The sequence below is a fragment of the Chelonoidis abingdonii genome, chromosome 13 (assembly GCF_003597395.2).
Source record: "Chelonoidis abingdonii isolate Lonesome George chromosome 13, CheloAbing_2.0, whole genome shotgun sequence".
Lineage (NCBI taxonomy): Eukaryota > Metazoa > Chordata > Testudines > Testudinidae > Chelonoidis > Chelonoidis abingdonii.
In genome coordinates, this window is record NC_133781.1 from 29,405,667 (window position 1) to 29,431,631 (window position 25,965).

The 25,965-nt window shown below is 51.8% G+C and overlaps 1 protein-coding gene across 1 annotated transcript in view; it reads left to right on the forward strand.

Annotated features, from left to right (window-relative positions):
* Positions 1-16,458: 16,458 nt before the first annotated feature.
* Positions 16,459-25,965, forward strand: part of RPL38 (ribosomal protein L38) — a 270,940-nt gene continuing 261,433 nt past the window's right edge. Inside the window, exon 1 of the mRNA XM_075071899.1 lies at positions 16,459-16,462. The gene's annotated coding sequence lies outside the window, so the exon portion shown is untranslated. The remainder of the gene's footprint in view (positions 16,463-25,965) is intronic.

Sequence of the window (25,965 nt, forward strand, 5' to 3'; positions counted from 1 at the left end):
CTGCAGCCGGCTGGGGTGCGCTGCTGCCCGGCTCCCGCCTCGCTCGCTCGCTCGCCCGCCCTTCCCCTGGCTCGGGTCTCCGGCGGCAGCCGCCGCTCCGTTCGCTGGCAGCGGACTGAGCCGAAGCTCCGGCAGCAGCGGAGCCGCGAGCTGTGGGGGCAGCCTCAGCCGGGGGAGGCGGAGCGGCGCACAGCGCTACCCGGTGGCCAACCGTGGCGAGACTGCGCTTGGAAGGAGTCTGGGGCCACCGGCTCCGGGAGGTGCTGCCTGCTCCGGCCAGGGCTCCCCCTTCAGCCCCCACCGGTCTGCAGGCAGCGCCCAGGGCCCTGCCCGGCCAGCTCGTGCAAAGCGCAGGGATGAACCTTGTGCCCCACATGGCGCAGGGCTCATAAAACTGACATTTAAAAACACTAATCCAGGAACTATCCTGGCAATAAAGCCCGATGCCAACTCTGTGCGCATATTTATTCAAGTGACACCATCATAGGACCTAATCACATCAGCCGCAATCAGGGGCTCCTTCACCTGCACATCTACCGATGTGATATATGCCAGCAATGCCCCTCTGCCATGTACATTGGGCAAACCGGACAGTCTCTCTGCAAAAGAATAAATGGAGACAAATCTGACATCGGGAGCCATAACATTCAAAAACCAGTAGGAGAACATTTCGGCCTCTCTGGTCACTCAGTAAGAGACTTAAAGGTGACAATTTTACAACAGAAAAGCTTCGAAAAACAGACTCCAACCAGAAACTGCTGAGTGTGAATTAATACGCAAACTAGATACAATCAATTTAGGCTTAAACAGAGACTGAGAATAGCTGAGCAATTACACACATTGAATCTATTTCCCCATGTTAAGTATCCTCACACCTTCTTGGCAACTGTCTAAAATGGGCCATCCCAACTACGACTACAAACGTTTTTTTCTCCTGCTGATAATAGCTCATCTTAATTAATTAGCCTCTTAGAGTTGATACGGCTATTTCCACTTTTTCATGTTCTCTGTATGTATATATATCCTCTTACTATATTCCAGTCTATGCATCTGATGAAGTGGGCTCTAGCCCACAAAAGCTTACGCTCAAATAAATTTGTTAGTCTCTGAGGTGCCAAAAGTCCTCCTGTTCTTTTTGCAGATACAGACTAACGCGGCTGCTACTCTGAAACCTGTCATTTAAAAAGGCTGGCAGTGCCTGTAAAGGGGGAGTTTTATCATTAGTGGGTGTGGCTGAGCAATTGAATAAACCAAGAGAGCCAACCTGCAGCAGTCCTAGAAACAGCCACAGCAACAGGAGGCAGGGATTACATTTTGAGCCTGCGCTAGTCGGGGATAGCTTCTGTCCTTTATTTTCCAATCTTCTGTAGTGTGTGTGGAGAGTTGGAGGGTTTTTTAAAATCCCTCTACTTTAAAAAAAAACAACATTAAAATTCACAATTAGCCAGTGGAACTCACTGCTACTAGATTGTTAAGGAAGCCAGTTTAAAGGGATTTAAAAGAAAAGCTTTAGAGTATTTTGAAGCTATTAACTCGCATATGTCTAATGACTCAGGTCCCAGTCTTGCAATGGGCTCTGTGGTCCATCCTCTGCAGGATTGCGGGACTTTGCCTGTAAACCCAGTGACTAGCTTATTTCATCTTTGTACAGCTCCATGCACAGTAGACGTGACAGTGACTTCTGGGCACTACTGTATAAGGAAAAAAGTAGTAGTAGTCCATTGCTTACAATGGTGACAATATTGCCACAATTCTCATCTATGACTACGTATATGACTCTGAAGTCTGAACCCTGATGCCAGTTGTCTGCATGGAGGCCATGTGAAGTCCCTGGCCATGACGTTTGATGATGCAGCTCTGTGGCACCTTTCACGTGCAACTTAGGGACGATTTTGTTAGTCGCACTAGAACCTCTGATCTTTTCAGAGACCACCAGCAAGTCCTGTTCTGAGCCATTTGCTCGAATTCTTTGCGATTGATGCCAGCCCACTGGAGACTGCTCTTCAGGTTATCTCTGAAGTGCTTACACAGATGGCCCTTCTTTCTTTTGTCCTGCCTCAGCTCCCCATACAAGATCTAGGATGATTTAGTTGGTGTTGATCCTGCTTTGAGCACATTAGACTAGATGACCTCCTGAGGTCCCTGCCAACTCTGATCTTCTAAGATCTGTTTTGGGAGGTAATGGTCTTCCATTCTGATGACATCACCAGTCCACCTGAGTTGTGCTCTCAGTAACATTTCCTCGATGCTGGTTGCATTTGCTCTTTCAAGGAGCTGAATATTGATCACTCTGTCCTGCCAGCGAATGTGCATAAATTGCTCAAGCTGTTTAATGTGATGTCTATAAAATGTCCGTGTCTCAGAACCATACCGGAGATCTTCAGTTTGGTGGAGAGACAGATGTTGTGTTGGTTAAGGACTTCTGCTGGGAGTTGGCCAGAAGTATAGTAACTAAGTAAACAGGATAAACTCCGAACAGGAACATCAACTCTCATGTTTCATGAGAAAACCAACCACTTAATACCTGGGGTTAGGAAGAAACACACACATCTATATGGACATGACTTTCCATGACTGAGGTTTCCCCACTTTCCACTGAAGCATGGGGTTCAGGCCTAGATTCTCTCCTATGCAGATGCTGGGTTCTGTAATCAGAGGATAGTCTCTGGACCAAGGGCAGTGAGGCATCGCAGACACCCTGCAGATGTTGGACTGGTCACTCTTCCACCACAAGTTACTGTCTGTGTGATGCTGCCCTGCCACCATAGTGTGGGGAGGAAAGCAGGCCAAGCCGGTGCACAGCTGTAAAACTCTGGTCAAGCCAGAGAGTAGCTGGTTGAGCCTGACCCAGGAACTGTGATCCAATGGACTAGAAGGCAGACGCAACGATGGACCAGAATTTATTTGCTGTGTTCGACTCTCTCCCCCCCATGCTTCCCCTCTAGCAGCACCGATCACCCACGCACGGAAAAGGGCCAGTAGCTCTCTTGTCCAAGAGTGCGTGAGTGGCTGTAGCAAAGGCTGTCGGGAGATGAGCCAGGGTGTGTGAGCAGGCACTGGGAGATGTTCCCTGTCTGCGAATGGAGCATAGATAATAGGATGGATTCATCTGTCTCAGTTCTCCAAGCAGACTTAACAGCAACGGCATCTCATTGAAGGTCTGGTGGAGGGATGGGTGCCAGCACGTACAGACGAGAGGTCAGGTTTAGTTCAAAAAGCCACTAATAATACATTCGAGTCTCCTGCCTTCGCAAGGAGCCCCCTGCCAGGAGTGAGAAGCAAAGCTACAGTAGACAAAAATGGGAGCTTAGGTGGTTGAGGGATCTCTGCATTGGTCTGGAGTGGCAAGTGTTATGGTATTAAGGAAGGATAGTCTAGTGGTTGGGGATACTCCTATGGGAGACCCGTGATCAGTTCCCTGCTCTGCCACAGACTTCCTGCGTGACCTCAAGTGAGCCACTTAGTCTCACTGTGCAATGGAGGTAACAGCCCAGCCCTACCGCACAGGGGTATTTGGAGAATAAACACATTGGGAGGGCTCAGGTGCTGGTGATGAAGGCTGCAGACACCCCTAAGATGGAACTTACCTGGGTTTCTCTCTCTGTGACCAAAGAGATGAATACAGAGAAGGGTGAAAGGAAGAGAGTAGCCTGGGGACAAACTCAATACTTGGAAGGAATTTAGAAGGTCAGAGTGGTTGGGAATGTAGTTGCAGGCCATTCTTTTAAAGAAAGTATTGCTGCCCTATACATGAAACGTGGGTGTGTATTTCTTATACACGCAGATATGTGTGTGTGTGTGTATTGGTATGCACACATAAATACTGTATATTTGTGTGTCTATAGCACACACAAGTGGATAACAGAGGTTATATTAAATAATTGGGGCCAAATTTAACCTGGGAGGGGGAGGAGAATGGTCAATTTGTGTTGAAATGACATCACCAGTAATAATCCCAGTACTCACCCAATGACCCTCTCCACTGGCCCCTATTAACCTCTTTGTTGGCATTTCCAGCAGAGGACAGGGACTGACTGGGCCCAGCAGGTTGTAATCCTGCGTCACCCCAGTGGAGGTCATTGTAAGGGTAAGTCAAGGCACAGTGGCACAGGAACAAGGGAGGCGCACTCTCATTGGAGTGGCTAGCACTTGGCTTGAGTCCTAATCCTGCAATACTTCCTCACATGCCTAACTTTAATCCTATGGGTAGTCCCCGAACGAGACTCGCTACACACCACATGCACCAGCCTTGGCAGGATTGGGGCCTTATACTGCAAAGAACAGGGAGTCTTGTCTCTAGGGCTGTAAATTCCCTGCCTGTCCCCGACCGCGAAGGTTATATTTATTTATTTATTGCAATTCGCCTTGCCGAGGAGTAAGCCAATTACCACCTCCATCTAGAGGCTCCCATCCCCATCATGCCTGGAAAGACTGGACAAGTTTTCCATTTCATAGCAAACATTTCCTCCAGCCTTCCTCCAAAGAGAGAGCCAGCATCATCCTCGGAGACCCCTAGAGCACTGCACTGCCTAATCAGAGAGGCTGGAACCATGTAAAAGCAGCAAAGAGTCCTGTGGCACCTTACAGACTAACAGATGTTTTGGAGCATGAGCTTTCGTGGGTGAATACCCACTTTGTTGGATGCATGTAGTGGGTATTCACCCACGAAAGCTCATGCTCCAAAACGTCTGTTAGTCTATAAGGTGCCACAGGACTCTTTGCTGCTTTTACAGATCCAGACTAACACGGCTACCCCTCTGATACTTGGAACCATGTAGTCATCACCCGGAGTGATGGGAAATCCTAGGCCTGCAGACAGGCAGGATGGGGCAGCTCACTAAAGCTAGGGATTCAGGAGCCGACCATCCCCTTCTGAAATGAACAGACAGGATCAAGACCATGAGCTAGAGGAGTAACTCCCTAGCCACTAGCAGTAGTAGACTGTTATCCTCTCGCAGACCAGCCACTAGAGGGGGACATCACACTCTGCTAGGCTTGTTACACAAGTTGTCCTAGGTCATTCTGCATAAGCCTTTCCAGGATCAAGACCTTGTTCCGGAAAGAATAGGAACTCCTGTCCCCAGGACTCTAATTCTCTCTCAGCGCAAGAACTGGGCTCACCCCAGAACTCTGGAACCGAACCTGCCCAGCATCCTCACCTTCCAGGCCAGGCATTGGGGCCATTTTATGTTTAATTAACCTTCGAACTGTAATGTTTTGGACATGCAAACCAGCTCTGATCAATGCTGTGTAGCTGTATCACCTGCCCTGACATGGGACTGCACTGGAAGGGGAAAATGCAGGCTTCTGAATGTGCCAGTCAAGAGGCGCAGGCAGTTTTTGACTGTTCTGTGACTTTCTGTAGAAATCTTCCCCTGGGTGAATCCCACAAGAGGCCTCTCCCTCCAGCAGCAGCACTACAGAAGAAGGATCAGTGCACAGTTCCCCGTCCCAGAGGAGTATCTGAATCCTGTGCACGGCTCTCCAGAGCTAACAGCGCATCCAGCCAGCTCGGCCGGAAACGTAAGATCTTAAACCAGGGGGAAGGAAAGCAGCCATCTCCCTAATGACCAGTTAGCTCTTGTGTAACCCGTGTGGCATGTGGCAAATGGGCTGACTGTATGCTATTTGCAGGTTTCAAAGCTGTTATTTTGCTCCTCACTTGAAGAGGGCGCAGCAAAGCCAAAGCCAAAATACTTTGCTGAGTTTGAATTAAAACTTCTCCCAGAAACCGAGGCAAGTTACAAAAAAGATGAAGGGTTTATCTGAAATGGAAAAATCTTCCCTGACATGGCAGACACTGGGATTTGCCGGCCTGTGATACTGGAGGGCAACACAGCAACAGAAATGGACTCCTTTTCCCACACCCCAAATCCCAATCTTTCTGCTTCGAATACATCCCATTGTCCCCCTGCTATTTAAAACAACGGTTCTCAACCAGGGGTACGCACAGATCTTCCAGGGGGGACCTCAACTCATCTAGATATTTGCCTAGTTTTACAACAGGCTACAGAAAAAACACTAGCAACGTGAGAATAAGCTGAAATTTCATACAGACACTGACTTGTTTATACAGCTCTGCATACTATACACTGAAAGGTAAGTACAATCTTTATAGTCCAATGGATTTATTTTATAATTAGATGATAGAAAGGAGGAAGTGATTTTTCAGTAACAGTGGCCAGGACACTTTTGTAGTTGTGTGTCCAATTTTCTAAGTAAGTCGTTTTGAAGTGAGGTGAAACTTGGGGGTCCGCAAGACAAATCAGCCTCCTGACAGGGGGACAGTCTGGAAAGGTTGAGAGCCACTGCTATAGAATACCAGCATTCCCCAGACAGCCTGGCCCACTAACATTCATAGGAGTTGTGATACCATGTCAAGAGGAAGAGACCAGCATGAGACACAGACAAACATGTTTTATACCATCTGTGTGATCTTGGCTGTATAAACAGAGGAATCTCGAGTAGCTGCAGGGAGGTTCTATTATCTCTGTATTTGGCACTGGTGCAACCGCTGCTAGAATCCTATGTCCAGTTCTGCTGTCCGCGGTTTACAAGGGATGTTGATAAACTGGAGAGGGCTCAGAGAACAGCTATGAGAAAACCTGCCTTACGGTGACAGACTCAAGGAGCTCGATGTATTTAGCTTAACAACGAGGAAGTTAAGGAGTGGCTCGAAGTACCTGTATGGGAAATAGAAATGTGATGACAGAGGTCTCTTCAAGCTGGCAGACGAAGGTCTAATGGGCTCCCCTGGCTGAAAGCTGAAGCTGGACTAGACAAATTCAGACTAGAACAATGGCATGTTTTTAGCAGCGAGGGTAATTGACCATTGGAACAATTTACCCAGGGTCGTAGGTGGTTTCTCCATCACCGGATGTTTTTAAGGCCAGATTGGACATTTTTCTAGATCTGCTCTGTCCAAGCTAGAAGGAATTCAAAGAAATCCTATGGCCGGTGTTAGAGGGGAGATCAGACTAGATGATCACAGTGGTTCCTTCTGGCCACCAAAAGAACTAATCTCTTTTTTCAGATTCCCCAGCTCACAGGGCCTGTCATAGACCAAATGACGCCTCCCTCCCATTTGTCAAACTTTTGAATATCTTACAGCAACCCGAGCCTGGTGACCCCAGGCAGTCGCTTGAGTCGCCTGCCCCATAATCCAGCCCTGCCTGCTCATTAGGGTCAACCTCTCCTTCCAGTTAAGGAGGGCTAGATGTGACAATCCCCAGATTGAGGCATGCTGCTGCTGCCTAGGCAGTTCCAAAGGATCCTTGAGATGAGGCTTGTCCCCCAGGCATGCCATATTTTTAATGGGATCATTCCAATTCAGCGCCATTCCACCTCCAAAGAAAACCCATAAAACTTGCCAGGCCTCCAAACTTGCCTCACAACCTTGCGATGCACTGGTGTCGGGATGCAAGGGGACAACATTGTTGCACGGCGCTCCTTAGCAGCGCACTAGGAGCTCAGATGCAACTCAGGGTGTTTCCTGGTTTGCTCGGTCCCCAAGGCTCTGCCTTAACGGTGCTTGCAGCCCTGTGCTGGGCCGGAGACTGAATCAGGGTCCCAGGCATGGCGCTGATAACTCCATGCTGCTTAAATTGTGGGAAATTATCCTGCTAGAGCTTGTCACTCCATCAGCCTCCCTCTGGCTTTCCCAGGCATGTGCACCCCCCACTTGCTCTCATTACAGTCACCATGGAATTAAACAGCGGGGGCACATCTGGGGGAGGCAAAAGGGACACAATTATACTTTGTCCTACACAAAGAAAGCAGCAGTTCGTGACCCAGGTTTGGAAAGTGCCTTTTGAAGGAAGCCCTGGAACGATACATTAAGGCTCTCTGCAGAGAACACTTTAACCTTGGAGCCCCAGGACGCGAAGATCAAGCTCTGTTAAGATAGAACCAAATATATGCTTTGGCTTTTTATTTATTTTTTTAGTCTTTCATTCAGCCTTTCGTTCAAACATAACAGGAGCTGGAACAGCTTGTTCCGAGACGAGCAGCAGCACGCGCTATCCTGCAGTTCGTCGAGGCTCCAGACAGGGAAGAGTCTGGAGGATATTGCCTGGTGTTATGGTAGGCAGGGTCGGCTCTACAGTTTTTGCCGCCCCAAGCAGCGTGCCGAATTGCTGCTGTGGACAGCAGGGGCAGTCCCTGCACCTTTAGGGCGGCAGGCGCATTTCCGCAGCGGCGGCAATTCGGTGGCAGCTTCCGTCTTCAGCTGGAAGACAGAAGCTGCACCGCTGCACACAGCTGAACATAGAAGCTGCTGCCGAATTGCCACCACCATGGAAACACGCATGCCGCCCTAACAGCAGAGGGACTGCCCCCACTGTCCGCGGTGGCAATTTGGTGCGCTGCTTGGGGGAAAAAACACCTGGACTGCTGCCCCTTGCAGGTTGCTGCCCCAAGCACCTGCTTGGAATGCTGGTGCCTGGAGCTGGCCCTGATGGTAGGGTAGGATGCAGGGAGGAGTCAATAGATACAAAATCCAAAAATCCGTTCTTCCCGGCTCTCTATCTCCCGGGCTGCGCTCTTGGGAAGCTAGTTAGCAATAGTGAGCGTTACTGAGGGAGGTTTATTCATCACGGGACAGCTATTCCAGCTCCCCTACAGAAAAGCTGTGCTTAACGGATTTGTCATTGCATTGCTGTAGAGCGGAGCCCTCCAGCCACGATCAGGGGGAAAGAGACTCGGGTTCATTTCCCAGCTCCAGCAGAGACTCCCAGCGGGACCTTGCGCAAATCATCCCAACTCCCCGGGCCTCGACTCTGCCTAGCTGTAAAACGGGGAAGATAAACCCAGTATCGCCAATCACAAGGATTCAGAAATCATCAGACACTCCCAAAACCAGGAGATGGTCAAAATATAACCAGTGTGGTTTTCTTTCCTTTGCTGTCTGGTTTGATCCTGGATGTGGGACAGAGTGAGAAACCTCCTTCTATTAAAAAAAACACCATTCAAGATTCATAAGAACATAAGAATGGCCCCGTTAGGTCAGACCGAAGGTCCATCTAGCCCAGTATCCTGTCTCCCAACAGTGGCCAGTGCCAGGTGCCCCAGCGGGAATGAACAGAACAGGGAATCATCAAGTGATCCATCCCCTGTCGCCCATTCCCAGCTTCTGGCAAACAGAGGCTAGGGACACGATTCCTGCCCATCCTGGCTAATAGCCATTGATGGACCTATCCTCCATGAATTTATATAGTTCTTTTATTAACCTTGATATGGTCTTGGCCTTCACAACATCCTCCGGCAAGGAGTTCCACAGGTTGACTGTGCGCTGTGTGAAGAAATACTTCTTTTTATTTGTTTTAAACCTGCTGCCTATTCCCCTTCCCCCAAAAAGTCACAGGATTCTGGAGCTCAAAGAAAAACACCAACTATCACAAGATAAGATAAAATGACACAAACTGGCAACTTGTCCGTTTCATCTGGAAGCTTTCTGAGGGAGGGGCCATCTCCCCCGTGTCCATGCAGCACCCGGCACAATGGGGCTCTGATCTCACTTGGGATCTCTAGATGCTACTGATCCAGATAATCAAATGAACCAAAACCCTGTGCTGATGGACACAGTACATTGTATGGGGATCAGTTTCCCCAGCACGGAAGGGTGAAAGGTGGAGTGGATGCTTTGGGGATTAGAACACGCTACAGGAGGGACTAGATTCTGCTGTGGTAAACGCAGAGGCTGCCAGGCACAGACGGATCCTGTGGTTCGCTCTAGTTCTTTTGCTGATGCACACAGCCTGTACTGCCCAGCATGCCCACATGCAGGCCCTGTCTTGGCCCAAGCAGTCCTGCCGCTCTGGGGAGTCTGCCACAAGCAGTCACCCCACCCCTCACTCTTCCCCACACACCACTGACTGCTCCGGAGAACCCTAGCTGTCCGGGTTCCTGTTTGAAGGCACAACCCCTTGAAAAACCCTTTATTCGCTATTTCCTCTGGCCCCACCCCCTGAAAGTTCTGGGGAGTCACAAGCTACTTTTCACTTTTCAGCTTCCTCCCAGTCACAGGTTTAAGTGACACCTGGGAGTGGACATTCCAGCCCAGGCACCTTTGGATAATTCCTGAATTTCGGAATGGCGAAGGGAAGAAAAGAAACAGCCAGTCCCAAGGATCCCCCTCCCCCACCCAGCGTGGGGGGCCGGGAACAGCCGAGCAGTTGCATGTGCCCATTTGGGAATGCTAGTGTCATGCTCTGAATTTCCTCTGCCTCTGAAGGGACCCCTCTAAACTAATTGTCACGAAACAAAGGCTTATATTAAATAATTGAGGGCTTAAAAGAAAACCAAACAAAGAAACCAGAGAGAGGGAGAAAGACAGAGAGAGAGAAAGAGATAGCAACATGTTTTAAACATCTTCTTTGGATACCAAGTCAAATGCCAATTTTCTTTCCCCTGGGCCAGAACTGCCCACCCCAGACAGATGCCCTGAAGGCTTGGGTGCCAGTTAAGATCTACCTTTCACCCTGAAATGAGATTGATCCGCAACTAACTGAATTCTGCAGTCATCAGCGCCAGGTGCAGGGGAGCTCAGCGGTTTAGTCTTTCTCCAATCGCTAGAGCTAACACATGCTGGGGGACAGGTGGGAGGGGGAAGAGAAACCACTTCAAGCCCACAGGATTATTCCTGGATCACCTGCTGGGCCAGGAGGTCACAGGAAGCAGTCTGTTAATGATTACAGCCCCAAGGGGCATCATTTCAGAAGGCACTGGCTAGGATCAGGCTGACTCCTGGTCACATCTCTAATAAGCAGGTGCTGGATTGACACACGTTCACTGTTTGTCTCATGTCCCCCTCTAGTGACAGATTCTCAGCAAGGATAACAGCCTACTGCTGCTGCCAATGAATGGACACGCTCCTTTTGCTCCAGCGATAGGTGACTGGGCTGAAGGGGAGAGATTTGAACTCCGCCGATGACCCCTATGGGCGGTTATCACAGCAGCTGCGTGCGTGGTGTCGCACAGGAGCCAAGAGGCAGACGGACGCAGGAGATGTGACACACTGGGAAGCTCAGAGGAGGGAGCACCATTCAACAAAGCAAAAAAGTGAGTGATAAGCTCCCTTCCCGTCAGCATCAGAAATTCAAAACCGGGAGGGACAGCCAGATCCTGCAGCCTGACCTCCCGTGTATCAGAGGCTGCCGCCCCTTACGCACTAAACCCGACAGCTGGAAGGAGACTAAGGTCTTGCAGCCCTCAGGAGCCTGAGCTCTGAGGAGAGAACAGGAGGGGCTCTCATGCAAACTGATTAAGGGAGATGAACCCAGCACCCAACCTGGGCCTCACACTGGAGAGAAAGCTGCTGCCCTCCTACCCCTCCCATGACCAAGGCCACTGCCAATCTGACCTGGGGGGAAAATCCTTCCTGATCCCACACATGGCGATCAGCTAGATCCTGGCACATGAACAAGAACCAGCCAGTCAAGAACCAGCCAGTCAAGAACCAGCTCAGTGCCAGATCCAAGCCCTGGGCCATCCCGCCCACTGTGGATGAGAACTGGATAAAGTCATGGTGGTGAAGTCGATTAATGGCTATTAGCCAGGCTGGGTAAGGAACGGTGTCCCTAGTCTCTGTTTGTCAGTGGATGGAGATGGATGGCAGGAGAGAGATCACTTGATCATTGCCTGTTAGGTTCATTCCCTCTGGGGCACCTGGCATTGGCCACTGTCAGTAGACAGGATACTGGGCTAGATGGACCTTTGGTCTGACCCGGTACAGCCATTCTTATGTTCTTATGTGTCCCATCTCAGATGCATCAAGGAAGAGGACAGTCTAGGAGAGACAGACATGAGGGCAAGGAGGTGGCTTGGGATAGCAGGGTGGGGAGAACACGCCAGGCACAGGGGGCAGCATGGGAAGCAGGCACAGACCTGAGATGGGCACAGCATCTGGCTTTACAAGCCATGTCCTCAGCCAGCAGAGATGGGAATCTGCCCCCTGCATTAGTAATGTTGCAAGAAAGGCCCTGGCCAGAGAATAGTCTGGCCCATCATCGGGGATGCCTTTGGATTTGGGGGAGGGGCTCCATAATTGGGAGCCCAACATGAGACACTTGGGGGCTAGTTTTCAGAAGCGCTGAGCCCTGGCAGTGACTTCAGCTGGGTGTCGAGCGCTCCGCATTTCCAGCGAGCTGGAGGTCCCCAGACAAGCACCACTCAAGAACCCTGGCCAGACGGCTTGGCATTCTGCACCACCTGGTCCTGAACATCCCAAGCCAGGAGCCACCCCACCCCCACTGCCCTCTTGAGCTCAGACAAGCAACGGATGTGCCGCCCATGGTGGGATATAGGGAAGAAATGGGGGCAGCGGGGCTAAAACACCAAATCTCCTGGGGGGCCGGGCTGGGAGCAACCAGCTAGACCTGGGCGTGAGGCTTCCAAGACCTAGAACTTCCCCCCGGTATAATAATAACAAGGAGATCTGGACACAGCATCCACTGGCGTCTATCAGGGCTGCTCCTTCGCCTTGCCCAGGTATTTGGGGGAGTCGCTCCCGCCAATAGCTTGCAAAAGGCAGCAGGACATGTCTAACCAGAGAGCTCTCAATTCCCCTTATTGGCTCTTATCAATATTTATTTATTATCCCTCCAGGTCAGCAGCAACCTTGGACTCACCTCATTCGATAGCCACCTGGCCGGCCGATGCATTTTCTCGCTGCCCTTTGCGCCCGTTAATATCTGCTTATTGCTCAGCTCTTTCAACGTCAACGCTGTGAAAGTAGAATGAATTATATTGTAAAAATAAGAATGGATTAAAGAAATGTTGTATGTACCTTTAAGCAGAAATAAGAAATGTTGAAATACAGGTGTCAGGAAAAGAAACATTAGGCATAAACAAGGGTGCTAATGGCGAAACATTAACAGAAGATCGGTAACACTTAGTAAGGAAATACAATATGCATGGCTAGCCCAGGTAAACTTATCAGATTCTGTTTCTTTGTTATCTTGCTAAGTGCTTCCCCTTTTATCTGTATAAATAAGATAGTTTGTGTCTTGCATGGTGCTCACATTATCTGGGTGTTATTAGCAGAGCGCTGTGCTAAGAAAACAGAGTGGTCTGACAAACTGTGAGCCCTGAGTCTAACTTTGACAACGCATAGTCAGCTGAGGAGCAGGGAGACATGCATGAGCACTGGCCCGATCCCTTCCTCAAACAGAGGCTTGGCACCGAAGATCACAGTTTAAATCCGATGGCGCTCTCGGCAAACCGGGAATAATAAGCATGAAACTCAGGAAATGACAGAACTACAGCCGCAAAGATGCTCGCAGCTCTTCCGGGCACTCCTTAAGAGGAAGCATGTGCATACACGCAATGCAACAGAACACAGGGCTGAGAGGAGGCATTTTGCGGGCTCCCTGCTTATGGAATAGACCCGCCAGCAGGTTCAGGATCTCGCTAAAACCAAACCTGCCTCCAGGCCTTTCAGAAACAAACTACCTGGCCTGAAGAGGAATCTGGGAAGACACCACGCTGTGTGACAGTGGCTTGGATGTTAGGAGCCATCCAAGGGGACAATCGATTTTCCAGGCACTCAAACCAAAACACATCTAGTAGGAGGTACGGAGCCCACGATGGCTGAACACTGCCCCAGCAGCCTGCAAGGCGCTCCAAGAGGAGCTGATTGAAAGGAAAAAGAATACCAGACATTAATCTACCCAGCGAGCCCCTCCCTGGGGAAGCAGGCAACACACTTGTCCTCCCCCCAGTGTGTCAGGCTCCCCGAGGCCTGCTCTGCAGCTCCATGAGAACACTCCACCAGGACTGACGGCAGGGGGGAAGCCGGTACAAATTACCGGGGCCTGGGAGTCCGGAGGGGGACCTGCAGCCCAGCTTCGTCAGCCCTGTTTAGCCAGTCTGCCCTGGCTGGAAAGCCTGACAAATTTTTTTCACCGGGGCCTGAACCCGCTTTCAGAGGCCCTGTGCCCCACGCAGCCCCACGGGCTAAGTAATGTCCGGGCAGGGGCACTCTCAGCGAGACCTCGGTGATGCAGACCAAGCATGACACACCCAGCTCAGGGCAATGAGGCTGGGAGTCAGGGAGGCCCCATGTCCCCCTCGGAGCGGTGTTCTCTCCTGGGGAGAAGAGCCGCCTAGCTCCACAGGGTCTTTGACAATCATCAAGGTGGGCGGGTCTCCAAAGAGCTTTGCCACCGAATGGAAGGGCAAGCTGGCTCCATTATGCCTGGGACTCAGATACACCCTGAGTGCAAGTTGATCTCATTGGGAAGAGACCAGATGGCACCCGGAAGGGTCCCATTGGCGTACAAGCTCTCCCCTACCCCAGGCCGTCAGTAACCCAGCAGAGCTTTCAGGGCCAAAGCATATGCATCCCCAGTGAAAGGCGCTCTATAGACTGCAAGACCCCAATCCTGCACGCTGCCAGCCCCTGTCCCCAGGCACAGCCCCCCGACTGTAGCAGGGTTCACCTGAGCAGAGCAGGACCTATAAGAACACAAGAGCGGCCACACTGGGTCAGACCATTGGCCTGTCCAGCCCAGTATCCTGGCTTCTGACAGTGACCAATGCCAGAGCTTCCGAGGGAGCGTATAGAACAGAGAAGCCATAAATCTTCCCCTTCCAGCTTCTGGCAGTCAGAGGTTCTGGTCTCTGCCAACCATGGGGTTGTGCCCTGACCATCTTGAGAAGAGCCATCCATAGACCTCTCATCCATGAACTGATCCAGTTCCTCTTTGAACTTGGTTAAAGTTTTGACCGAGTGCCACTGTCTGCCCTCTCCCCTTGCTCAGTGGTAGGAGAGGTTACACTTCAAAGTTAGAGATTAAATATCGGCTGATTGGCCACTCTGTCATCCTGCCCTGCTCTGTGCACATGCAGGCAGGGCCGGAGCAGCCCCAGTCAAGTGCTGGGTCGTGTTCAGGGACAGCTCACCTACTGCTGTCGCCCAGAGGCCTGTGCCAACCATGTGAAACGGGGCGGGGCAGCTCCAATCTGGACCACCAGGGAGTGCTGTTCACTGGGGCTCCTGGGTGCTGGTGCACACAAAGGGGTGAGGGCAGGTATAGCCGCATGGGAATACAGAGAGAAGGGAGGGATTCCTGGGAGCTAGTGGGGTGAGGGAGGTGAGGCCATTAAATGGCACGGAAGGAGGGGAGCCTGTTTCAAGGGGCGGAGGGATACGGAAGCTGCAGGAGAAGCGGCTGCTTCAGTCAAAGTTCTGATCAGCTTCCCAAGTGGCTACTGGCAGGTCCAGCTAGTCCTCTCAACCCCCCTGTGCAACAGCCTCCAGCCCCAGACACCCAGGGCGGGGCCCGGGCTACAGAAAGGAGCCCCCAGGTATCACAGCAGGCCCACATTCCTGGGGGAAAGAGCGTTTGGAAAGCACGTGGAGATGCGGCAGGCCTCAGCTGTCAGGGCGGAAGTCTGTTAGCACTGCCGTCAGCCTCCAGTGCCTCTCCCATTCGGGGGCTCGGAGTCAGAACGTCAGCTCTCATGCGCCCTCGCGCGCACACAACCTCAAGGGCAGCGACGATTTGTTATTATTACACAAATACTTTTGAACCCAGCACAAATTCTTCCAGATCCTGGCAAAAAATTCCTCCCAGAAGCTCCAAAATCACAGACCTGCCGGCCTTCTCTTACCTGCCCCTGGAGACCTGAGTTTTCCTTATTGTGCTTGGGGGAAAACCCCCCACCCCGGAATCAACGCCCAAGGCAAGTCGGGGGTCTCTCTTTGTTACTTGAACAATGCAAGTGTGACCACTGGGGTAGTGACCTCCTCTGCCACCTGCTTGTGGCTCAGATGTCTCCTCTAGAGTTCCACAATCCCCAGTCCGGCCTCCCCAGATTCCCAGCCTGGCATATTTTACTCCTTTTTGAGCTGGGTGCAAGCTTTTCTCTGCAACCACTAGGGCTGGAGAATTTGTTTTCTTTTTTTAAATAAGGAAGGCTGAGATTCTCACTTCATCTCCAGAGCTCAGGTTTTAAAAGAAGCCATTTCCAAACATCACCACAGCTGGCAACCCCAAGCTTTGCTCAGCTACCACCTCAGAGACCAGCGCTTGGCTTTCTTCCAGCAACCCCCACGGCTGGATTAGTGGCAGCGAACAGCTTTTTGGAAAGGGCTGAGTTGTCCCTCTCAGCAGCCCTCTTTGATGCTGAGACAATAGGCGTTTTAGTTCTACCGGGGCCCAGAAGCAAGAGCAAATGGCTCCGATCCGCCTTAGGAACACTTGCCAAAAGACACATGGGCTTTTTATAGCATCCCACTGTTTGTTGTTATAAAACCATATTTGTAACAAACTGTCCCCCCCGGCTGCTCTGGACTCAGCCCACACCCAGGCATGGGAAGAGGGAGGGGGGAGCTGGCAGGCAGCCCAGAAGGGAAGACTAAAGAGCAGTTTTAAGAAGTGGTATGAATGGAAAAGACTCTCTTACCGGTTTCCCGGTGAGCACACCCTCCTCCACACAGCTGCAGCTCCCTGCGGGCTGAGCCCAGGTCCCAGATCTTAAAGAAGGGCCCAGTTCAGAAAAAAAAACAGCAATTTCCCCCTGGAGCACATCCTGCCAGGTGCAGATCCACCTAACAGCTCCACCTTCTGCACAGGTGTGCCAGAGGCTTGGGTAATAAGCAGCACAGGTGTGCGTTTGCAAAATTCCCTGCCAAGGTTTCCCTGAGTCTGGCTGGCCCCAGAGATTACAGTTCAGCTGGCCTAGCTGGTCCCTGTGGGACCATATTGGCCTGCAGGGCAGGTTCTGCAAAACCAACAAGCCCTCTGCGGTTTTACAAACGGCAGGTGGTTTCTTTAAAATTCCCAAGGAAACAGGCTTGTTGTCTGGCTTCCAACTTTCCCCTTTAACATTTGTTACCCCATCACTGCAGCCCTGTGCTAGTGTCTGAGAGCTGGGACGTTACACTCTGTTCAGTCATCAGCAGGCCTATCTAGCACTTGCTGATCTCCCCCCCCCCGCCCGATAGTGGGGTGATTGTCAGGGGAGGGACTGGCACAAAATGACTAGGAACCTCAGTGACACCCCCAGCTCTGCAGAATTTCCCACCCCAAATGTTCAAAAATAATCATCAGCCCCGCCTGCCCCAAATCCTGAGATTTGCTAATAAGTCCTGAGATTAAAAAGTAAATCAAGTCTGGTTCTTTCGATTTGTCTCCTGTGGGCTTAGGGGTCACATGTTCAAGCTTTTCTCCACAACCTCCAGGTCTGGAATCTTACTTCTTGTTTTTAAGGGAGAGCAGAGAGTCTCTCATCATCACAGAGCTCCCAGAGCTGGGTCTTTAATTAAAACCCCAACTCTTGCGAGACTACAGTAAAGTCACAAGAGTTGGCAGCCTGGGGTCTGCCCATTGCCTGTGCTGACAAATTGGGGAGGGAATTTGTCTCTTAGAAACACGCCTTTGATCAGCCTGAATCCCCCTGAGCTAGGGGTTCGGATTAGTCTGAGACTATTGCTATGGGCAAAGCTTCACCCAGAATGGCACCTTTAACCCCTTGCTTCACCACTGCGATGCACCTGACTTACTCTGCGGGCTGCCAGTGTCGTGGGGTGATTGCTCTGCTCGCAATGGCCAGGGCCTTCTGGATCCCAGACAGCCCTGAGGGGAAGGCAGGGCTGTTTGCCAGTCCAGCACATCCCGTCCCCTTCTCCCGTACACAGGTACACAAGGTGCCCTCAACGGTTGGACCACACACCGGGTGCTAAGTCTGCTACCGGCTTTGGGCTACCAGGGCAGTGTGGTGACAACATGTCAGAATTCTTCACAGGTGTATAAATTGCCCCCGGACCAGATGCAGCATGCCAATTGGGCTTCAGCTGAGGAGGAGAAAGCAGAGTGTACCGGAGACTCCCATGGTATTTGCACACCAGCCGGCACTGAGCGGGTCTGCCTCTCGGCATCAGCATCACACAGCTCAGGAGGGGCAAGGCCCCTCCCTCTGTAATGAACCTTGCGAATCAAGACTTTATTTTCCCCACCGTGTCCTAGATGCCCCTGTGTTTCCTTGCACCATGTGTCAGGGCTGGGATTTGCTGGGATTCGAAAGCTGCAAAGAAATCCCAGAAGTGGCCAGCAGTCCTTTCGCAAACACCTCTCAGCAACATCGCCCGCACATCAGAAGAGGACGAGAGATTGACCCCAGACAGCGTTACTCCCTTTGACTGAGAGCAGCGCTCGCCCGCTCACTCTCCTTGCAGACTAAATTTGGGTCAGACATTTGCACGACTGTTAACTCCTGATCGGCCAGTGTGGGAAGGGTCTTCTCACATGGTTTGCGCACAGCCTGGTCCCAGGACAAGCTACGTCCCAGGGGGCGAAGGGGAGTGGATGGCTCAGAGAATTAGGAAGGAGATAGAAGGGATTCAGTGTGATTGAAGTACCTAACTCACTCTGGCTGCTGTGAAAGCCCCAGTTCCGGAGCCTTCCACCTTTAAAGTCTCAGTGGAAGGAGTTTAGTGGATCTCAGTCCGGTCCCCGGGGGACCGGTGTCCACATCACACGAACTGGCTTCACAGATGAGAACAGCTCAGCCTGAGGCCTGAATTCACAGAGGATGGAAACAGGATCAATTCCCTGGAAGCCCATTTACAATGAACACAGGGACTGAAATAGCCCCCAGCCCACCAACCAGGCCCACTGAGGCAGAATGTAGCCTGTTGGGTACTCAGGGGCATTGGCAGGTGGGGGAAGCCCAGGGCAGAGGTCAGGTCAGAAGTGAGAGGCACGTGCAAAGCAAAGGCATATGGGAGAAGCTTGCTTAAATCCTGCCTGCACGGTGCCGACACGAGTGAGTTCAAATTCTTCGATTGCGCGGAAGCAAAGGCCTGGGGAAGTGTGTGCGTGTGTGTGTGCAGGGAGGGAAGAGGGGGCACGTCCCTTTGTTTGCAGAGCTCCATGTGTTTGTTTCTCCTGTTATCTCGCTGTTAAAGCAAATCTGCAGGATTACCGCTCTTTATTTGCCGCGGTTCTGTTATTGCGGTTTCTGCCAGGGGCAGCCATAACGCTTTGTTAACTGGGAAGCGGCACGTGCCCAAAGGCCCCTGGGTACGATGCAATGTGGAATTCCAGTGCTACGAGCCACGTGGCTACGTGTCTCGCTAATGATCAGAGCCAGGGCAAAGCAAAGCGCAGGTGGGGATCTCTGTGCTCAGACGTGCCAGCAGCCCCTGTCCCAGCCACTGGCGATGACAGCGCTGATCCAGCAGCCAGGACGGGCCCAGGCTTTCATTCGTAGAGCCAGAGGGAGGGAGCAGGGCAAATTCTTCCCTCCTAGCAAATTGCGCAAGGAAATGGGCTTTTCAGAGGGCTTGCCATGGGCCATGGCCGGGCCAGTCATCTACCCTCAGGCAAGAGCCCTTGCCCCGCCCACTTCTAATAGGGGATTTTGGCCGGTAGATCCATGGATACACTGGCCATGTCCCTGTCCCCCACCCTTGTGTTACAGGGGTTGGTGTCTTCCCAGTGTTCAGCTCTGTGATGGTGAATGAATCCCACCCAGCAACCTGAGACCCTGAGGGGCTGATTTTCAGTGGCTCAGCCCCTCTGAAAAACAGGGCCCCCAAGTGTCTTGACTTGTGCTCCTGAAATACAGAGGCACCCAAAAAAATAAGTGCCCGCTTCTGAAAACCTTGGCCAAAGGTCTCCTTTTGTCTCAGTGGCAGGGCTGGGAACAGACGTCCAGCCCTCGTCATGCTGTCCGCTAGCTCAGGCTGCTTTGCACGGAAAGGGAGCTGCAAAAGCACCTGTCCTGTTCTCTCCGTGATGTAGGGACTGCATCTGCCTCTTCTCACTTACTGGACCAGATTCTCCACTGGCGGCAATCAGCAGTGCTCCCATCGGCTTCCATGGAGTGACATGGGTTTAGGGCAGCGGAGGATCAGGCCTGCTGCATGCACCTTGTCTGCCAAGGGTTGTCTACGCTTGGAACACAAGAGTGGCACAGCTCCAGTCATGCTGCTTCAGCGTAGACACTCCCTACGCCAACAGGAGGGGCTGTCTCCTCAGCGCACACATTCCACCTCCCCGAGAGGTGGTAGCTAGGTCGATGGAAGAATCCTGTCTACATGGGGACATAGCTTAGCTTGATGTCACTCGGGGGGGGTGGATTTTTCACACCCCGAGCAACGTAGCTGGGTTAACCTCACTTTTGACCTGGCCTGAGAAACGACCGGCCCTCTATGCTCTCTTAGCTTGGGTCCTGGGGAAGGCAGCATGCCAGAGACCAGGCCGCACTGGTAACAGTGGCTTTACTGTCACTTTGCCAGCCTCGGTCGCATCTGCTACACGCTTGCTTGGCAGAGTTTTCATGTTGTTCTCAGTGAGCCGAGCTTGACCTCCAGCCTTGCTTTCCTCCTCTCTGCGCTGCAGTCAGCTGAGCTGGGAACCTGAGCCTCGTGTATCTCACCTCCTGGGATTGTGCCTTTCAGAACTCGGGGGATACCAAAGGTGGGTGCCATACAATGCAGCGTCGAGTGCTCGCTCCAGCGATGGGACTGTCGGCTGTACCTGGCGGTGCAGAGAAATGGCAGCTTGCAGGTGTGATCGTGGAGGGCAGGTGCAGGGTGTGATCAGCATGGGATGTGGGGGCAGGCTCAGTCTTTGCCTCCCGGGAAGGGATTTTAGCCAAGAAAACAGCATGTTGCAAACAGCTGAGCCCCCTCTTGGGCCCTATTCTGTCAGGGTGCCGAGTGAATGGGCTGCAGGGACATGGAAGTCCTGTCTCTCAAACCAGGCTGCTGGGTAGGTCCTGTGTAATGGGAGCCAGAGAGCGGCATTCTGAAGTGTGGTTTATGGATCAGAGGGCACAGGCCACCTGTTTCTGATCCAGCAAGGGCCAGCACAGCCCGGCAGATCATTCATACTCATGGCAGCTGTGTAGGGACAGCTGGGCCAAAATACACATTAGCTCTGCTTTTGCAAAGGCAGCAGGGTGTAGTGGATAGGACATTGGACGTGGTGTCAGGTGACCAGAGTTATAATTCTTGTTCGGCCACTGACCTTCCAGAGGACCTCACATGCATTACTTGCACTCTCCGTGGCTCCATTTCCTCTCCCACCCTTTACTGGCCTCGTTTATCCGAAGGCAGGGACAGTCTCTCACTAGGTGTTTGTGCAGCGCCCAGCACAAGGGGGTCCTGCGCTTCCCTGGAGTCTCTCAGTGCTCTCAGCATGACCGAGGGTTAGTGGGATTTCAGTTCTGGTTCAATATGTCCCTTTCTTTTCTCGGTTCAATGTTGTTGTTCATAATGCATATTAGTAATGCACTTTATTTTCCATATCGTCATTCCTACCGGTGCAGCCCGGATTGCAGGAGCCACAGAATTAAATGATAAATAATAGACAATAATAGTAGAAAATAGTAAATAATATATTTACAGACTAACATCATAAACAAGGCAGAGTTCAAGCTCAGCTGGAAAATTCCAGCTCCCAGGACATCCTGCTGCAATACAGCAACCAAAGGGCAAATCTTCCAATGTATTTAGATACCTGAAGATGCAAACAGTGCCAAAGTCAGTTAGGTTCCTTATTGGCTTAGGGTTCTGTCAAACCCCCTTGATAGCTTCAGGTGACTAAACACCTGACCCCCAAATCCTAGAGACAGCATCTGGTTCTTGCGAGACTGAGCCAATTATCAGCGGTAGCCCTGCAAACTGTATTTCCTGCTGCACACAGACATCAAGTGAGGCTGGTGCCCTGACCCCGGCAAAGCTTGGATCTGGGAATAAGAGATCCTCCCGAAATCTGGATCAGTCACCACACCTTCTATTTTAACTGTCTACACAGAAGATAATGGAGCTGGGGTTGGGGGCTTGGTGTTCTGATAAGTCTGGATTTGGTTTTGATGGTGAACTGTTAATGTATGTGGAATATAGAGGGCCAGCCAGAGGGCTTAGCCCCAGAATAGATCTCAGGTGCTCCCAGGGGTGAATTGCACCAGACCACCTTTCATTTTTCTAACTAGGAAAAAACAAACCCAGTAATCGTTGATCTTTTCTTTGAGCATGGAGAGCCCCACAGAACGGCTGCTGTGTTACACTGTGGATAATGGATTCAGAATAGTTCCTGTGGAGTAATTATGTTCAGTAAGAGTCTGTCAATACAATTTGCTGTCAATTGTCACTTTGTACAGTATCAAGTCTTATGGGTTCAGGTGCGCTGGGGGACGGAGTGACACAGAAAATGCTGATTCATAAAACTATAAGCAAAGCTAATACAGGCTGTGTAACACCCCATTTAATTTCAGGCAGTTGTGTTCCCACAATTCAATGTAGCACTCCAGCTCTTGTTTGCTTAGTGAGTTTCATGCCAGTGAAATGTACCAGACAGACAGACAGGGAGACTGGAATCTGTACAACTGATAACAAGGCAGGAGCAACGTGGGGCACTTTTCCCCACCCAGCCCTTTGCGAGATGTCCCTGAAGGAAAAGGCCAGGCTAGCGGGGAGGGATCTGGAGATCTGCATTCAGTTCCTGGCTCTTCCCATGTGACCTGGCACAAGTCACTGCTCTGTGCCTCAGTTTCCCCATCTGTAAAATGAGGCTAAAAACCTTTTGTCTGTCTTATCTACGCAGATTGCAAACTCTTCAGGGCAGGGACTGTGCAATTGAGTCTTGATCTTGGTAGCCACTACTGTAATAAGAATAATAAATAGCCCCACCCCCCACTGCTGTGCCTCATCTCTGGGCTGGAGGAACCAGCACCAATCACTCGGGTCCCATCTCCATGTTCATCCTGTCACCAGCTCTCCTGAGCCTATCAAGAAGGGGCACCAGTGACTGCGGTGATGAGGTCAGCTGTCCACTGGGAGCCACAGTGCCCCCCCCAGCTCATTCCATGTGGGCTCCGTACGAACGAGTCCTTGGGTCACTAGGAATGGAGAGGGCCTGGACGGTGTCTGGGAATGGGAGGCAGGACGCCTGAGTTTCCCTATGTCCCTGTTCGGCCGCTGGCTTGGTCTGGAGCCCAGTGCCAGCTGTAGTGGGTAGGACGGGGGGGTAACAGAACGTCCCCCTGGAAAGCCTGTGAAGCGCTGGGTATTATTGTCACTGAGAGCGACCTGGGAAGCCGCAGTCTAGAGCGGGACAGCAATCTGTGTCAGCCCCGGGTGTTTCAGACAGCTGGGCCCACGGAGCGCTCTGAATGAATCATAAATATTGTCTGATAATCAGCCGATCGCTCTGATGACTCTGCAGCCTGCTGAGCTCCTCTCTGGCGTGCACAGCCTGGCAATGTCAAATAAAACCCACTCAAATGCGCCTGGGAGGAGGCGGCCTGGCTCAGAGGCCCTGTCCCTCTCTAAGAATATGGCTATTGCCTCCATTAACACCGTAGGAAGCTCAGCCTTTGCCTGAGCATAAAGCTGCCAGGACTCCTGGGTTCTATTCCCAACTCATCCACTGATTCATTGCGGGGCCTTGGGCAACTCATGTTCCCCCTCTGTGGCTCAGTTTCCCCACCAGGGCTAAAGATTAAAACATTTGGATAAAACCTCCAGCCTCAGGGTTATTATTACTGTTAGCACAGGTTCCATAATGCGCTGACTATGGAGGTGGAATCCAAGAGGCCTCTGGGACAATTCTCAATTTCCATGTATATTTCAGATCCTCAGTTCGAGACACTACATCCGACATGTATTGGCGCAGAATCAGAGTCATGCTTGAGGGCTGCCAACAGCTACAGAGCCCAACCTGCAGGTGCAGACAAGTTCTTCTGTGTGCATACCAGGAAAGCGACAAAGGGGAGAGATCCCAGTGAGATGCAGGAGAGAGCAGAATTAGAGAGAGAGAGAGAGATTAAACACACACACAAGACAGAGAGCTGGGGAAATTGACTTCCTGCTTTTCCCATTATGCTTTGCAAGGTGAAAAATGCATTATGCACCAACCCCCTCCTGGCGACAGCAGTACTGCCTGATGGGTTGAGATTTAAAGAAGTGGGGGTGGGCTTTGGAAAGGGTCACATGGATGCCGGAACAAACAGCTCATGGTGCTCGGAGCGAGACGGGGGAGATCCGTCTTCCTGACTGCAAGATAAAATGGTTACATTTCAGATAATTCCAGACAGTAAATTTTTTGAGTCCCTATAAGCTAAAATCAATATTGGCACAACTGTGCGTCATTAAAAACTAAATGAACATGACAAAGCCAAACTGCTGCCTATTAAACAAATGAGTTTTCTATCCACACAGGCACAGCAGGTTATTAAATTCTTTATTACTGGCGCATCGCATTTTATAAAAGGGTAAAAAATATGTCTTCTTCATACGAGGCGCGATGTGTGATTGAGGCCGTGGAAATCTGACCTTCCCAGAGCCACTGCGAGCAGCAACGGCCGATTGTCCTCTGCTCCAAAAGGTGGTATACAAGGAGTTCCCCCTGGAATGATTCAGGTCTTGCAGTGGGAGAACAGGGGCCATACGAAGGAAGAAGGCGATGGCTGGATTTTTCTTGAGTTGGAAATCCTCTGGAGTGGCATATGGAAGCGAAGAGCCCACAGCAAAGTCGCCTGGACTCTAAGCGAGAGGAGATCTGGGCTCAGACCTCACATCTGCCTGACCTCATCTCCGTGCTGAGCTTTGCCAGCCCCCAGCTCATCTCTAGAAATTCTGCGGCTGGAGCTCATCTAGAAATTCTGCACCTGGTGAGGGCTGCTTGGGGCTCCCGTACTCCCGCCGCTGAATCCTCCTGACCTCAGCACTTGGACCAGCCCCAGCTGGAGAATCTCTTTCTTCATGGCAGAGCAGTGGCCCTGACCAAGCCCCATCTGGAAGTCCGGGGGCTGCACGCCACGGAAGAGCAGATCTTGGCCCAGCCTTCCTGCTGTCTGCTCAATGGCCAAAGGCCAAGGGCGCTGCTGGCAGGGGCGGCTCCAGACCCCAGCACGCAAAGCCTGCGGAGGGTCCGCTGGTCCCGCGGCTTCGGTGACCTTCTGTAGGCTTGCCTGCAGAGGGTCCGCTGGTCCTGCGGCTTCAGAGGCCCTCCCGCAGGCTCTGAAGCCGCGGGACCAGCGGACCCTCTGCAGGCAAACCGCCAGAGGCAGCCTGCCTGCCGTGCTTGGGGCAGCAAAATCCCTAGAGCCATCCCTGGCTGCTGGAGCCTGCTGGAGCTGGCAGAGCTGCAAAGGCCACATGCCCAGCCCCACGGAGGACGGCTGAAAGTGCAATCCCACTCAGAGCACTCGCACAGGCAGGGCCCCGGGACTCCTGAGCAGCCCCATCAGATAGATGGGGCTTTGATTCATGGCCATGCTCCTGTGCAAGGATGGGGCCTGCCATGCGGACAGGCAGAGAGGAACCACACCGGGGGTTACCAAGCAACGGACCAAGAACCTCGGGCTGGATCCGAAAACAACCACCCAATTCCGACAGTCATTGGTGGGAAAACAGGGCTCCTGGATTCACTTCTACCCCGTCGACTTTCCCACTGCCTTTAGCTCGCCAGCTCTCTGGGGCACAGGCTGTCTCTGTTCTGTGTCTGTGCAGCTCCGAGCACCCTGCAGCCCCGATCCCTGACTGCGGCTCCTCCGCCCTATTGCAATAGCCAAAATAAACAACAACAGCAGGCTGTCCTGCTGCAGCTGTCATTATGTATTCTGCTTGTGGCAGAGCCCGGATGCCCCATTCAGAACGGAGCCCGTGTTATGCACTGCATGATGCCCACACGTAGGAAGACACAGTCCCAGCCCTGAAGACCTCCTTGGCTCGGTCCATTAATGCCTGTGAAGAGCTCTGAGATCTGCAGAGGAAGGTGCTCGAGGCGTGATGATAGCACCATTATAAATGCCCAACAGCGCGACCTTGGGTGTGTGCACATCCATTCTGTGCATGTACAGCAGCTGCAGGGTCAGCGACATGCACATGTGTCTTCAATGGAACAGCAATCCTTCCACACGGCGTGTGTATTTCCATCGAATCACTCCAGCTCCGTTATTTATAGAGCACGAGGAGATTCACCGACACTCTCCCGTCAGGCACATTGTGCA